This window comes from Ambystoma mexicanum, chromosome 6p (genome assembly GCF_040938575.1).
Source record: "Ambystoma mexicanum isolate Mex_15411 chromosome 6p, UKY_AmexF1_1, whole genome shotgun sequence".
NCBI lineage: Eukaryota > Metazoa > Chordata > Amphibia > Caudata > Ambystomatidae > Ambystoma > Ambystoma mexicanum.
In genome coordinates, this window is record NC_090935.1 from 1,192,582,590 (window position 1) to 1,192,596,421 (window position 13,832).

Below are 13,832 nucleotides of genomic sequence, written 5' to 3' on the forward strand. Positions count from 1 at the left end.
CCCAGGCCTGGAGAGATGCTTTGAAGAGAAAATCGGTGCGCACTCTCCTGCGTTTTGCAGACTACCAAACCCAACATTTCTCCTAGAGATATCGAACTTGTCCACAGAACTAAACGAGGAGAGAAGTTAGGGCTGAGATTGAGTGTACGGTTTAGCTTTTAGAATTATGGAAATATTGAAGATTGCAGTCAAAAACTTGAAAATGAATTGATGCCATAATTGACCATATTCAAAAGATTAATCTAAAATATTCCAATCTGGAAAAAGTTATTGAGGCAAGAGTGATGAGTATTTCAATTTCTCCAAGGGTGTGGCAGAGGAGAAATACATAAACCTTGTAAAAAGAGAACTCTGTGAATTAGCGCAATTACTCCCAGGCAAGTTACTAATGATTTGGGCTCAGAGGTCTTGCTCTAAATCCAAAACAAGGTCAGGCACAGAAAATCTATTGTAAAGTGTTTAAGATGCCCGTTTAAGAAAATGGTTGCAAGAGTCGGTTATCTTTGTTAACTGCTTTGGAGTGACGATGTATGCAGGTTTTTGAAGCGTGGACCAGGATCATGATATTCAGTGACCCGAACAAGGGCACTGAAACCCCCCCCCCCCCTTTTCATAAAGCAGAAGAGAGAGTCGGGTGTAAACAGCTTACTTACTATTATGGCCTATCAAGAGACCTTGAAACTATTCAAGTACAGGTCCATGAGTTTACATACTACACCAAAATGAAATGCACACCAGCCTTTCTATGTCCCAATCATTCAATTTTGTATTGGTGGGATAGCAATGAGGCTCTTTGCCCAACATGTTTCATTTACTGCACCTTAATTGCGTTTTTTGAGTTCATGTGTTAGAGTTTTTATGAAGTGTTGACATAAATTGTGCTTTGTTAGAAATACATTCATACTATCTATTGATTTCCTGGTGTGATTTCTGCCTCTCGGCACTATTTGCAAGTGGCCTTTGGTGCAGAGGCTCACTCTTTTCTTGCATGCACCTATGCTCCAGAGACGTACCAGGGTCTACCTGTCACGGCTTGTTGCGCACTTTCAGACATCACTTTACAGGGACCAGCAGGCTTATGATATGATATGGTATTTATAACACGCTAATACACAAGTGTTTCAGACTCATGTCAGCGTCTGTTCTGTCTAGCAACTGGGGCATGGCACGCTGCTAGTTTTCATACTCATCGCCTTCGCACCCTACTGATAACCGACTTTCTGTTGGCGTTTTATAAGTATTACTTGTATTGTTATGACACTGGTCAGTATTGTTTTGTGTCAATATGTCATCTTGCACTAAACTGTTTGTCGAGAACCACCTATACCCAAGCAGGTTTCATTTGAAGAAAGACATTCCTTCTCCCAGTCTCTCCTTTCAGAGTGCGTGTTTCTGCCAGGCTCCTCAAGTTACTTCTATTGGTCACTCTAGTTGCAATGCTGACATTAATTGCCTGGATAAGAACGAATGTCATACTCTTGTGACCACAGATTTGCAAAACGGATCTTAAAGCATTATAAGACCGCATAACTGGACCTGACCGAATCGGACCACACATAGAACGGTATATAGTATCCTACTTAATTCCATTGGGTCTTGGAATCTATACTCTCATAATTAATTACAGGAAGGATTCATCTGGACTCAATTGCACCAGTCAAGTAATCAAAGGCAGTCCCGTCCATTCTTGCTAGGCCTTAATAAATGCCCACTCAGTACCTTGCAATCATATAGAGATCCACACTATTTTACAACATTTTGATTTCCTAGCCATTTCGGAAACCTGGTTTAAGGAACTTTCTGGACCCGTTATATCAGCCACAGTTCCTGCCTATTATAAAATCTTCACAACCCTTATGAAATCTAAAAAAGAAGTTGCTGTGGCTCTTGTACTAAGATATTCTGTTATGTCCTCACCTTTCCCTTGCATGGATCGGTCTGGTTTTGAAATCCTTGGCATAAACTGCAAAACTCCCTTAACACTCCGACTGCCGATTCCCATTATTTGTCACCGGACTCAGTGTGACACTGGTTTTGTGCAGCACGTTATGGAACTGGTGCTATTTGTTTTAAAACTGTCCTCATCTTTAGTGATTTTAGGAGATTTTAACTTCGATTTTAATGACCCCAATGACTCGCAAGCCTGAGCTACTCGCTTTTGGCTAACTAATATTGTTTTTTCTTTCCTTAATACCCCTCGTACTGGGCCCAAATGGATTATTACTTGGAATGCTTGCGTATTACCTATTGACGGGTCAGATCATGCGGCTGTTATTTTTCGCCTACCATGTTATCTCCAGTAGCATTGTTGGTCTTTACCATCATTACTTATCATGATAAACAACTTAAGCGCAGAACATTTTATGAATATTGAGATAAGATCTGAGGAGGGAGCCAATGTAGAAGATTTAGTCTCCTTTTAGAATACCACTTTTTCTGAAATTGATTCTATTGCTCCTATTAGAGTCAAATCTATTAAAGCTAAAAATGTGTGAAATAAAGGATTCACAGCAATCTGCTTTGAGCACTGAATGTGAAATCCGCCCCCATGATACGAGCAGGAAATTTAAAAATGTCAGAACTCTCTATTAACGCACTATTTTAGAGGCAAAAAATAAATAAATAAAAGAATGCATTTCGAATAGACACTGCTTAGCATTCTTTAAGAGAAATGTTAAAATATTAATATTAAGAACCCTCTAGTTAATGAGGCTTCCTTCCCATCTTCTAATGTAATAAGATTCAGACTTTCTTCACAGAAAAGGTTTTCAAGATAAGAGATGTCTTCAAAGGCCACTTTGGTCTCGGCTACGAAAAACCTTACCTTACTTGTATAGGAATGTGCTGTACTTTTTAGCCCTCTAAACAGCAAGTTCACCAATATTTTTTTTTTACGCAAGGGAAGGTTCCCAAGGTTCTGAAACCAGCCTGTGCTACTCCATTTTTGAAGGAACATGGCCTGGATATTGATGATAGTACCAGTTCAGTTATCAACCAACAACAAACACTCCCTTCCTCTAAAGCATGGGCAGGCCAAGAGCGCAGTGTTGTGCAATGCAGGTGTTTGGTGGGATCCAAACCCAGAGTGCGAGCATACAGCGCAGACGTCGACCAGCAGCGGTCACAAGGTACGAAAGGTGAGGGCGGGGGGCGCAGCCATTACTGCATCCCATTACACTGCATTACCTCGTGCTTACTTCAATTTCAACGCATGTCTCATTCTGCACTGCCTCCATGCACCAAATATGCTTCCCCTCCCCCAGGTAGCCGTACTTTTTTTTTTCCATCTCTGCAACTGTTCCTCAGTATTTCTCTTGCATTCTTCTGCATGGTTTCCTTCTAGGTCAATGTTTTGGCCTCCATCACTGTTTCTGTGCATTTCTCCTGCCTTTTCTGCATTTATTCTCCTCTATCCCTCTAGGTGAACGTACAACTTACTGTTGTGTCCTCTGGGCCTTTTCCTCTCTAGGCTGAGACTGGTTGGCTCCTACCGCTGTTTTTACTGTTTGTGCGTTTGTTGCCCTGGTTTACTTGTCTCAGTCTGCGCTATTCTGTTGCCGGTTTCCTCTGTCCCCCCCCACCAACCTCGTTCCCTAATCCCCCTCCTGTGCACCTTGTGTGGCGTAGCTCTGCAGTGTTTCCCTCTCTTCTCCCTTGCCCTTTCCTCTCTGCCCCATCTTCTCCAACTGCTTCTCTATCCCCCATCCTATTGCTCTCACGCTGAAGGAGGATACCCTGGCCTCCAATCCAGGCCTTCCCATCGCTGACACCTATGGCAGAGCCTCCTCCAGACAGACTCACTGACATCCTCTTTGTCGTTCCTTCTCCCGACCTATGGACCCTTCATATGGTCGCACTTCTCGCCTTCCTCTTCGCCCATTAATGGGGCACCAGGTGAGAGGTCTTCTTGGCCTCCATCCAGTCCTCCAGAGTAATCATTAATGTCTATGGCACAGTCATGGTCCAGGGCCCTCAGCCCACTCTCCTACTATTTGATCCTGCTACTCCTACAACTTCTCTGGCTCCTCTGCCACCTCCCTCATTGACCTCTCTGGCTTCCCTGCCATCTACTGCCTCCCATTTGGCTCCGTTGCCACCTCCAGCCTCCACACCTCTCTGGCTTCCTTGCCATCTACCACCTCTATGGCTTCTCTGCCGCCTCCTCCGCCTTCCATCTCTCTGGCTCCTCTACCACTTTTTGATGGGTACATCTCTCTTGCACCCCCCTCCACAGAAGTCTTTAAAAAGTGGCAACCTGCTCCACGTGGCTACTCTGAACACTTGCTCTGCTGTCAAACACTCCTCTGACATCTGCCACCTCCTTGGATGTTCTTGCTCTTACTGAGAAATGGTCCAAGGCCAGCTCTGTCACACGTTTTGACACTCCTCCCAGAGGGCTATAAGATCCTCCCTGAGCCGAGGCCCAACAGGCCCAGATGTGGAGTGGCCCTGGTCTTTCCTGAGTGGATCCCTGCTGCCATCATCCCCATTCAGACCTATTTCTCCTTTGAATGCCTGGTCCGCAGAGTCAGTCAGTCTCTCTCTCTCTCTCTCTCTCTCTCTCTTGCTCTCTCTCTTGCTCTCTTCTCTTGCTCTCTTCTCTTGCTCTCTCTCTTGCTCTCTCTCTTGCTCTCTCTCTTGCTCTCTCTCTTGCTCTCTCTCTTGCTCTCTCTCTTGCTCTCTCTCTTTCCCTCCCTCCCCCTCTCTCTCTCTCTCATCTCTTTGACCATGGCCACCATCTACAGGCCACCCGGCCAAGTCACCCTCTTCCTCTCTGAATGGGCTTACCTCACCTCACCTCCTCTCTCCTTTGCTCTACCTCTCGACTTCTCCTGAGAGATCTCAACATCCGCCTGGACTACTCCCCCAAACTCCTCCTCTGGCCTTTTCCGCAACCTATGAGATTCTTTCCCTCTCCATTATGCCCTCTGGTATGACACTCAGCTGGACACAGCTTGGATGTTTTGATCTCTTCAGACATCCCTCTTATCCTCTTACTACTCCTTCCTCCTGGACTGACCAGGTCCTCCTCTCTTCCTGCTCTCTTCCCACTTAAAGCTTCCTGTCCCCTTGGCTAAGCCCCACCCAGCACTGCCACCTTCCTTTGCGGCCATTCCCCCTATGAAGCGAGTGTCAGTGGCCACCTTTGCCTCCACCTTCTCTCCCCCACCTACTCCTGCGGCTGATTCCCACTATGACACAGCCCTTTACATCCTTAACGTTTCTAATCTCTAACACTCTGGACATCCTTGCCCCGCTCATGAGGATCCACCTAAAGCCTGCCACCAAGTGCAACTCTTGGTACAACCCTGATCTGGCCGCTCTGAAATCCAAGTGCAGAGTAGCTGAGCGGATGTGGGGGCATTGGGCGCACCCTCTGAGAAACTGGCCTGCCGTCTGTTCCAAAGGCAATACAGACTCACCATCTTCTGTAAGAAGAGGGTCCATATTCAAGCCCGAAGCTCTGCAGCCTGTCCCCTTTTAAGAATTCTCAAACTTAGGTGTTTTTTCACTGTTTTATTATAATATGCACTGTATCAGTATTTAAAAATTGCATTGTGAAATACCAGGTCTTTATCCCCTTTTAGGATTCTCAAACTTAGGTGTTTTTTCACTGTGTTATTATAATATGCACTGTATCAGTATTTAAAAATTGCATTGTGAAATACCAGGCCTTTATCCCCTTTTAGGATTCTCAAACTTAGTTGAGCCCTCCGACCTGCCTCTACCCGGCACATTGTGTAAACTCCTTTCCTGAGTGTTGTTCTGTCCTATTGCGCAACCTGCCTGCCTCCCACTGTCTAGTCTGCCTATGCCACTGACCTTCGCTAGTGTCTTCCCTTCCACCCTCCCCCTCTCCCACCTACTCTATGGTGCTCTCTGTCTCTCCTATCTTTTCTAACTGCTTCTCTATTGACTATCCTGCTCTCCTCACTAAATCTGGTAGGAAAATGCTTAAGGATATCCTGGTCTCCAGCCAAGGCCTCCCTATCGCCGACACCTATACCAGTACAAGGAAACGCTCACCAACATTCTCTATATCGTGCCTTCGCCGGACCTATGGACCCTTCCTATGGTCTCTGTGCTCTCCCCTTTCTCCTCTTCTCCCATTAATGGTGGCACCCACCGGGACACCCTCCTGGCATCCGCTGTGACGCCCTCCTGGCATCCTTCCTTTCCTCTAAAGTCATCATTAATGTCATCTCGAATGGGACCGTCCTGGTCCAAGGCCCTCAGGCCAACCTTCACCTCTTTGATAGACGCTTCCTGCGCCTCAACAACTTCCTTTCTTCTCCTGCTGTCCCCTCTGCCTTTTCCTTGACTACCTCGTCTCCCCCTTCTGCCTCCTCCCTGGCTACCTTGCCGTCCCCTTCCCTCTCTGCCCCTTCTCGGGCTCCTTCTACACCTCTGCAAGGCGTACCTCTGATGTGTACCCCTCCCCGGAAGTCCTTCAAGGATGGCAAGCTTCTCCATCTTGCCACTCTAAACTCTCGCCCTGCTGTCAAACACTTCTCTGACATCTGCCACCTTCTGGAAGAACTTGACCTTGATGTCCTCGGTCTCACCGAGACATGGTTCACGGCCAGCTCTGTCAAGCTTTGATTCGCTCTTACCTGACGGCTACAAGATCCTCTCCGCGCCAAGGGCCAACCGCTCAGGTGGGGGAGTAGCCCTGATCTTCCCTGAGTGGATTCCTGCCTCCGTCACTCCTACGCAGGCCTACTCCTCTTTGGAATGCCTCGTCTTCAGGCTCTCTCTCTCCCGTAGCCACTCACTTACTGTGGCTACTATCCATCAGCCACCTGGTCAGATTTCATCCTTCCTCTCTGAGTGGGTGGACCTCTCCTCCTCACTCCTGGCCTCAACTACTCAACTCCTCCTTCTTGGAGACTTAAACATCCACCTAGATGTCCGCTGGACTCTTTCGCAACCTCTGCGACTCTCCCTCACTCACTATTCTCCCCTCTGGCCCGACTCATTCTGCAGGGCACACTCTTGATGTTCTGATCTCCTCAGACCTTTCCCTCGCTGTCCCTCTCTCCACTCCTCTCTCCTGGAGTGATCACTTTCTCCTCTCCTCCCACCTCACCCTCCCTACCCCCCCAGGCCAAGCCACATCGATCACTGCCACCCACCTTCTCAGTGATCCGTCCCATGTAGCTCGTGCCAGCTGAGGCTTTTGCCGCCACCTTCTCTGCCACCCATTCCCCCCATCCGCCCTGGCTGACTCATCCCGACACAGCCCTCTCCACTCTCCACTCTGCTATTTCTGATACTCTTAATATCCTTGCCCCTGTCATGAGATTCTGCCTGAAGCCCAAAGCCAAGTGCAACTCCTGGTACGATACAGACCTCGTCACCCTAAAACGCAAGTATAGGGTGGCCGAGAGGAAATTGCGTGCTTCATGTACATCTTCTGACAAACTGGCGTGCCGCCTGCGGCAAAGGCAATACCGGCTCTCTGTCCTAACCACGCAGAGAGCACATATCCAAGCCCGCATCTCTGCAGCATCTAACAACTCGGCTGAACTCTTTAAAATCTGAAAGGAACTGGCCAATCCTGCCGCAGTCTCTACCTCTCCTGTCTCCTCCCAGGCCCTCTGCACGGCACTGGCGTCTCACTTCCTCTCTAAAACTCAGGACATCTTGTCCTCTCTCTCCTCCTATCCCCTTCCTCCCCCCCACTCCCTGCTCTTCCTCTGGCCATTCTCCAGCCACCTGTCCTCCCTCCTTCTCTGCCGTTCCCCTCTTCTCCACAGACGAGGTTTCTAGGCAAGTCCGATCTATGAAAGTGTTGTAGAAATAGGTTCACCCCTGTTCCTCTAAAACTATCAAGGACCACATCGACTCCCTGGCTGATTTCTGTAATCACTCCTTCGCCACTGGAGTCGTACCATCACCCCTGAAACACTCCCTTGTGCACCCTCTTCTTAAGAAACCCACTGCTGACCCCTCTTGCCCGGCCAACTATCGCCCAATTTCTATCACTACCTTCCTGGGCAAGCTCCTGGAGAAACTGGCCATTTCCCAGCTTAATCTCCACACTGAATCCGTTGGTTGTCTCCATGACCATCGGTCTGGCTTCAGAGATGCCAGAAGCACGGAAGAACAAGTTACTTTCTTACCTGGCAACGTTCTTTCGATGGGATGGTTCGACGACGTATTCCATATCTATGACAGGTAATGTCCACAGCTGTGCTGCTCCGGAAAATCTTTGGCGTCTGCGTCCTGCATCGATGACGTCGATACGCCGTCCCCGAGGACCTCCTTCACAGCCGACGTCATCCGATGTGATAAGTAGGACGCACAACGCCCATAGCCTCAGTTATAGTTTTTTCCCAGAACGTGTGCCACCAGTTTTCTGCCAGTCAGACACACAAGGCCTTGCGGCACGCAAGCTGCAATTGCAAAATAAATTCTGCAGCGGGGAAGGCAGGGCGGGAGCGATATGGAATACGTCGTTGGACCATCCCATCGAAAGAACGTTACCAGGTAAGAAAGTAACTTGTTCTTCGAAGGGATTGGGTCCTCCGACGTATTCCATATCTATGACAGACTCCCAAAGCAGTACCAAACAAGGAGGTGGGAAAGAATTTAGAATACAAATTTAGCATGCCCAATCAAATTGCGGAATAGAGAACTGCCTTGCCAAAGGCCAGATCTTGCCCTCTGATGGAATCGAGGGAGTAGTGACGTGCAAAAGTATGTACTGAAGCCCATGTGGCTGCATCACAGATGTGACGAATAGGAACTCCCCTCTGCAGGGCAGTAGACGCAGCCACTCCCCTGGTAGAATGGGCACGCAAGCCAGCCGGAGGATCCTTACCCGCCAAGCGGTAACACTCGGAGATAGCTAAAATAATCCAACGAGACAAAGTCTGTTTCGTCACAGCTTGTCCCAAACGCTTTCCAGCGTAACCAATGAAAAGTTGATTGTCCACTCTGACTCGGGACATGCGCGAAATATAAAAGCTCAACGCTCTCCTAGGATCAAGCCTATGGAGCCGCTCCTCTTCCTTACCAGGATGTGGAGGAGGATAGAACGCCGGAAGAACCACCTTCTGGCTCAAATGAAATTCCGAAACCACCTTCGGAAGAAAATAAGGACAAACTCTAAGGACAACCCTGTCCTTATGAAACACAGTGAAGAGTGGCTTAACTGAAAGTGCCTGTAACTCACTCACTCTGCGAGCGGAAGTAACCGCAACCAAAAACAGTTTTCAGAGTTAACAGCCTCAAAGGGCAAGAATGTAAAGGTTCAAACGGAGCACCCATAAGAAACTTAAAAACAAAGTTCAAATCCCAACCGGGCACCAGAAAAGGTGACGGAGGAAACACATTAGTGAGCCCTTTCAAAAACTGCAAAATTAAAATGAATCTTAAAATAGGAACATTCTTCAGACGAGCGCTTAAATATGGACAGCGCCGCTAGGTAACCTTTAATGGTCCCCACTTGCAAGCCCCTGTGGGCCAAAGAAAGCAAAAAAGACAGAACCATGGGAATGTCACATTCAAAAGGATCCACATTCTTAACTCTGCACCAGTCGCAGAACTTTCACCAACGGCAACGGTACAGAGACTTTGTTGCCGGCCGCCTGGCCGAGAGCAACACCTCCATCACGTCTTCAGGGAGGTCCCAATCCTTATACCTCAACCTTTCAGAAGCCAAGTGTGAAGATTGAGGGATCTGACCTCTGGATGGAGAACCTGACCCCCCTCCCGTGAGAGCAGATCATCTCGGTAGGGAAGACGACGTGGAGGGCAGATGGACAAGTCGAGAAGGTCCGGGTACCACGTCCTCCGAGCCCACGCCGGAGCAATGAGGATCATCCAGGAACCGAACTTCCGTAACCTCCGCAGCACTTGCGGGATGACGGGGACTGGAGGAAATGCGTACAGCAGTGTGAATGACCACTCCACCACGAACGCGTCTTCCAAGGCTCCTTTTGGTGGAAATTCCCGCAAGAAAAACTTTTCGCACTTCCGGCTGACACTGGCCAAAGAGATCCACTTAAAGGTCCCACAAAGGGAGAAGATCTCCAGGAGAATCTCCTGAGCCAGCTCACACTCGTGAGAGATTGTGCTCTGCCTGCTCAGAGCGTCCGCCGTCTCGTTATCGTCTCCGGCCAGATGAACAGCTGAGATCAAAACTTCCTGCTGGATGGCCGAGAATTCGAGCTGCATCGCCTCCCTGCACAGCAGAAGTGACCCTGCCCCCCCTTTTTGTTGAGGTAGTGCATGGCCACCGTGTTGTCCGTTAGAATCAGGACACTCTTTCCACGCACAGTCGGCAGAAAAGCCTTCAGGGCTAGCCTGACGGCCCTCAGCTCCAACAGATTGATATGGAGTCTGGACTCCGACCGAGACCAACGACCGCTGACTGTCAACTCGTTGGCATGAGCTCCCCATCCCGTGAGGGATGCGTCCGTCACGATCGTCACCTCTGGCCAGGGCAGCCAAAATGGGGCCCCCTTCATCAGATTGCCCTCGACGGTCCACCACAGAAGGTCCCGGGCTACTGAGGGCGGCACCTGAACAGGGTCCGACAGCCTGCCGGAGGACTGAGACCATAGGAGCTTGAGTGCCCACTGCAAAGATCTCATCCGCAGATGAGCCTCTGGCACCAGAAGAATGCAGGATGCCATAAGGCCGAGCAGTCTCAAGAACTCAGACGCTGGGAGATCCTGGGCAAATTGAAACTTGTTCACCATCTGTCGAATGTGAAGAGCCCTCACCTGAGGAAGAAAAGACTGCCCCAGGGACGTGTCGAGCACTGCTCCGATGTACTGGAGCCGCTGCGTTGGTGTCAAATGGGACTTCTTGAAATTGAGGGAGAAGCCCAGCCTGTGAAGGGAGTGGCAGGTGACGGACAGATGATCCAGGACTTGCTCGGGAGAGCTCCCCCTGATCAAGCAATCGTGCAGGTAGGGGTAGACGTGAATCCCCCCTTTCCTGAGATGCGCTGCCACCACCACCATGAGCTTGGTGAAAACCCTCGGGGCGGAGGTCAATCCGAACGGCAGGACCCGAAACTGAAAGTGCGAGTCGCCAACCGCGAACCTCAGGTACTTCTTGTGCTTGGGATGGATCGGCACTTGGAAGTAAGCATCCTTGAGGTCGAGAGACACCAACCAGTCCTGAAGTTGAATGGCCTGGAGGACTTGAGAAAGAGTCACCATCTTGAACTTGTCCTTCCTGAGGAGTTTGTTCAAACCGCGCAAGTCCATGATGGGTCTCAATCCCCAGTCTTTCTTCGAAATCAAAAAATAAGGGGAATACCATCCCTTTTCCCTCTCCGCTACAGGCACCAGTTCTATGGCGCCTTTCTCCAGCAGGGCTTGAATTTCCTGCGCAAGGAGCAGATCCGGACACTTCAAAGAGATGTTCCCTGGTGGATTGTTGTGAGGCCTCTGCCGAAAAGGAAGACAGTAGCCGTGGGTTATGATCTCCAGAACCCACACATCCGAAGTAATGGCTTGCCACTCTACAAGATGCTGTGCCAGCCTTCCCCCAACTGGCGAACCATGGGACCTGGCCTCATGGCTGAGTGGTAGCGGCTGCAGCGTTGCCTGAGGGCAAAGAGGCAACTGCCCGAGTGGCCTTGGCACCTCGAGTACCTTTGTTTCCACCTCTGGCACTCTTACGATGGCCTCTTTGACTGCTAGCTCCCCTCGCTTTACTGAAGGACGAGTAATAGCGAAAGGAACCTCCCCTCCATTGCTGTCCCCTAGGACGAAAAGGCAGAGGTTGGCGAACTCCAGCGCCCAACGACTTCGCTGCAGCTTTGGAGGTCTGCAACCTCTCAAGGCTCTCGTCAGCCTTGCTGCCAAAAAGGGGTTCACCGTCAAAGGGCATGTTGAGGAGCCGGGACTGCACATCAGGCGCGAACCCAGACTTCCGCAACCACGCAAACCTGTGCATTACGGTGCTAGCCGCCATGGACCGGCTGACACAATCTGCCAAGTCCAAACCCGACTGAATGGCCTCACACATGGCATCCTTGCCATCCTGTACCATAGCAAGGAAACCATCCTGTTCGTACCCTTCGGGAATATATTCAGCCGCTAATGCAACACAGTTCCACAGAGTGTGTGTGAAACAAGAAAAAGCACATATGGAGTTGGCCGCCTGAAGCACCATACCCCCCGAAGAATACACTTTCTTCGCCCAGCCATCAAAACGTCTGTCGTCCCTATCCGGAGGGATGATAGGATACGACGCCTGCTTTGCCGGGGCCGTAGCCGCCTGCACCACCAAAGTCTCCGGAGTGGGGTGCCTGGACAAGTAGCAGGGGTCGCTACTGGCTGGACGATATTTTCGCTCAAAGACTTGCCTACTGCCGGGAGACTCTCCGGAGCAGTCCAAGCCGCCGCCACCCTTCTCTGCTGAGCCATATGAAACAGCAAAACCGGGTCAGTGGGGGGGACCGAGATCAAGGATGTCCGTGAGATCATCCTGAAAGAACTCCCCTGGGGGAGCTGACCAACCCAAATACTCAGTGACCCGAGACATAAGGCGCTGATATGAAGAATCGGCATGAGAGCCAGGCTCCGGCCTACAAAGCTCCACCTCCGGAGAGGTGTCCAATCCACTGGCATCATGCAGTGACTGCCTCGAGTCATCAAACTGGCTATGGCCCGAGATAAGCTCATCTGGAACCGGAACCAAGCCGACATCAGAGCCTTCATCACCCTCTGAAATGTACTCCAGGCCTGGAGAGGAAGACCTCTGGGGACCAAAGCAGTGCCTGACCTTAGTCAGAGCCTTTCTAGGGGCAAACCCCGTGCCACGGGGCCCCTCCGACACCACCGCCTCGAAAGGCATCGAGGGCGCCGAACAAGTCGGCGTCGAGCGAATCAGCGTTGACGTCAGCTGCAGCGCTGCCAGCATCGGCGGCGTCGACACAGGCCTCGAAGCTGGAGCTCCGAGCGTGTCTCTCGACGACCTAGGCGCCGACGACGACCCCCTCGGAGGCGGAGCCTCGAGAGAAATCGTCGACGACCTCTGCGCCACAGGCGTCGACGTCTTCTTCGAAGACGGCACAGGATCACGCGGTCTCGAGCGCGTCGAGGACCGGGACCGGGACCTGGAACGGGCATGGCGAGAATGGCTACCCTTGTCCGAGCGGGACCTCTCCCGCGAGCCTTGCCAACCACCCGAGCCCGAAGGCGTACGCGTGGTGTCTCTCGAACGGTGCCGACCGACCCCACTCTAAGGCGCAGACGGACCGGTGCCCTGCGATTCAAGAATCGCTAGCATCTGCTTCCCAAAGGAAGCCCATTCCTCTGGTGTCGCTTGCATGGAGGGATAAGCGACCCGCCGACGGGCGGAGTCCTCGGAAGAGGACGGGTAAGGCAACCTATGCCGGCACTTCCGGGAATGCCTTGAAGAGGCAGAGGAGTGGCGAGACCGACTCCTGGAAGGAGACCCACTGGACTTCCGACGATGACAAGGAGAGTCGCCCCTCGAGTCATCCGTCGAAAGCCCCGCAGACCTCGACTCCTACCGACAGCAGCTTCTTGCGTTCCCGCAAGGCATTTGCCGTGAGCGACTGGCAGTCGACGCAGTCGTCCGTATCGTGGGCCTCCCCGAGGCACCAGAGGCAGGCGTCGTGCGAGTCCGTGACCGACATCTTGGGACCCACAGTCCCCGCATTTCTTGAAGCCCTGACGCGGGGTTGAAGACGAAGTAGACATCGCCACGAACAGGTCTTCACAAAAAACCGAACAGGTTCAACGAACCGAGAATTCGAAAACATCAAACTCCAATGAGTCGAGGCGTACCGAGATTCACGAAGCAAACACGTTTGTGGAAAAAACGGAACTGAGGCT

The 13,832-nt window shown here is 50.9% G+C and overlaps 1 protein-coding gene across 1 annotated transcript in view; it reads right to left on the reverse strand.

The window, feature by feature from the left end:
• CARNMT1 (carnosine N-methyltransferase 1) overlaps positions 1 to 13,832 on the reverse strand; it is a 486,389-nt gene that overhangs the window by 78,554 nt on the left and 394,003 nt on the right. The gene's annotated exons all lie outside the window — the stretch shown is intronic.